Source organism: Penaeus vannamei, chromosome 24 (genome assembly GCF_042767895.1).
Source record: "Penaeus vannamei isolate JL-2024 chromosome 24, ASM4276789v1, whole genome shotgun sequence".
Classification (NCBI taxonomy): Eukaryota; Metazoa; Arthropoda; class Malacostraca; order Decapoda; family Penaeidae; genus Penaeus; species Penaeus vannamei.
The window spans coordinates 6,310,735-6,313,234 of NC_091572.1; the positions used below are offsets into that span (position 1 = coordinate 6,310,735).

Genomic DNA, 2,500 nt, shown 5'->3' on the forward strand with positions numbered 1-2,500 from the left:
CGAATGAAGAGGCAAGGAAGAGGCTGAAACAAAGGAGTAAGAGGCAAGGAAAGCGATGGGGCGAATGAGGAGGAGGGGAAGGAGGAAGGCGATGGGACGAATGAGGAGAAAGAGGAGGCAAGGAAGGGGATGAGGCGAATGAGGAGGAGGGCGATGGGGCGAATAAGGAAGCAAGGAAGAGGCTGAAACAAAGGAGTAAGAGGCAAGGAAGAGGATGAAACAAAGGGAGAAAGAAGCCAGGCCGGCAATGAGGCGAAGGAGGAGGAAGCAATGAGGGGGATGAAGCAAAGGAGGAGGAGGAGGTCCCCCAGAAAGGACAGGTGACTCAGCAAAACTCGCTTCGTGCTCGATCCTCGATTGGGAATTTCACGCCAGAAATTAACTTACTCAAAGAGACGATAAAAAATAAAGAAAAAAAGAAACTCAAAATAAAGGGAAAAAAGAAAGCAAAAGAAAATACAAGCCAAAGAAAGAAAATAAAGGAAATGAAAGAAAAAACGAAAAAAATAAACAAGAATCTGTGAAAATAAATAAAATAAAGAACTAATGAATATTAGAAAATAAACAAAAATAAAATTGAGTAAATAGAAGAGGGTAAACTTGGAAATGACGCCTAACTGATTTTCGGTTGACAACAGTTTTTCAAAGAGTACGGCAGAAGTCCCCTCTTAATCAGGTTAGGTTAGGTTAGATTCCTACGTACTACATTACCCGGAAATAACGTTTATATGCGCATAAGCGTATGTGTGCCGTACCGTTTGAAATAGGGATACGGCTGCCGTACGCATAACACCCTTTTCTGAAAAAATCTGGTGTTTTAGACGATCCCAGCTACGATATCTTCCCCGATAGCTTGAGGATATAAGTATCAGGGAAATTGCCAGGTAAAAAGCGAATTCTTCCAGTAATTATTTAGTTAATAGCGATGCGTATTCATTGTAAATAAGTAAATATCCCACGCCAAGTCTCCAAAATATTCACCTCGTGTGTCCCTGCAGGATAGGCCTCGAGAGCCCGGGCAAATCTCGAACCACTAATTTCCTTTCTTGACTAATAAATCCACAATGGCCTGTCTGCGAGTCGTCAATATCCTCGTCGTCGCTGCAAACCACTAATCCGCCATCTTTTTCTCGCTGTTGCCGTGATAATTTGCATATTAAAGGCGGAACAACACCTTATCCACAGCCTAGCCATAACGGAACTGATTTGAATTTCATCGGACTTCCCATAAGGCGTTTCTATTGTCACGTGATAATCTATCGCAAATCTTATTGGCTATAGTTGGTATTTTAATGTCACGTCACGGCCAAGTGCAATTTCTATTGGCTTATTTGAATTCCTTCGATGACGTCATCCTCTACTATTCCTTCCGACTCTTTCCCGCCATTTTTGAAAAGTTATGGACCAATTTTTACACCCTCTCTACTGCGCTTATTATACATTTGCGAAGGAAATACTGTTGAAGAAAAGTGTCTTAGAATGTTACGTTCTATCGGAAGGCAAGGTGAAATTCTTAATTCTTTTATGTTAAGCGTCATTTCAAATATTTATAAAAAAAATAAATGAAAAAAAATGTATATAAGCATACATATATACACAGAGTATTATTGTCCGGATAATCGCCTGAGAAACAAAATTCAATTAAATATACATGATCGATGATACCTGACTGGCGCAAGAAGAAGCAATTATAAAATTCTCGATTTAACAACAGGTGGTGCATTTATATTATCAAAGGGATCTTACCAGAGTCAATTAAAATGAAAGAGCGATGATAAAAATATAATTGAATTGTCATCGGGTATTTTTTCTAATACTGACTTCGGGTTCGTTAAAGGGTATTCCCTGAACGAAAATAAAAGAAAACAATAAGAGAAAATAAGGGAAATAGGAGAGAAAAGAGAGAAAAGAAAATTATAAAATCTAAAAATTTAATTTGATCACCTTCCTAGCAGATCAGTCAAATCAAACTATAAATTGACCTAAAAAAAGAGAAAAAAAAGATTCTTTCATTAGAATTGCACTATCATTCTAGACAAAAAAGGAACCCCACAGCTTAAGTGAAACCCCGAAAGAATCCCCCTATTCTGCTCAAACGAAGCCGCAAAACACACGTTCGAACACAGCAACACAAAACCTAACCTAAAACGGAAACGAAGCGAATTTCTCTCTCTTTCACTGGTGACAAAACATGGGCGGGAAATACGGACTTCGTGTGTGGCAGAGAAATGGGGCGGGAGAGAGAGGGAGGGAGTGGGAGGGAGAGGGTGGGAGAGAGAGGGGGCGGGAGAGAGAAGGAGGGAGTGGGAGAGAGAGGGAGGAAGTAGGGAGAGAAATGGGGCGGGAGAGAGAGAGAAAGGGTGGTGGAGAGAGAGAGTAAGAGTCAGAAAGAGAGAGGGGGGGAGGAGGAAGGCAGACAGAGAGGGAGTAAGAGAGAGAGGGGGGAGGAAGGAAGAGAGAGGAAGAGGGACAGAAGGAGGAAGGGAGAGGAAGAGAGAGA

At 41.1% G+C, this 2,500-nt stretch overlaps 1 protein-coding gene across 4 annotated transcripts in view; it reads right to left on the minus strand.

The window, feature by feature from the left end:
* Positions 1-2,500, minus strand: part of LOC113826247 (harmonin) — a 208,498-nt gene that overhangs the window by 187,863 nt on the left and 18,135 nt on the right. The window contains exon 1 of one of the 4 annotated variants that reach the window (XM_070138302.1): positions 982-1,149. The exons of the other annotated variants lie outside the window; for them this stretch is intronic. The gene's annotated coding sequence lies outside the window, so the exon portion shown is untranslated. Of the gene's footprint in view, positions 1-981; positions 1,150-2,500 lie in introns of those variants that run through there. 4 annotated transcript variants of the gene reach the window in all.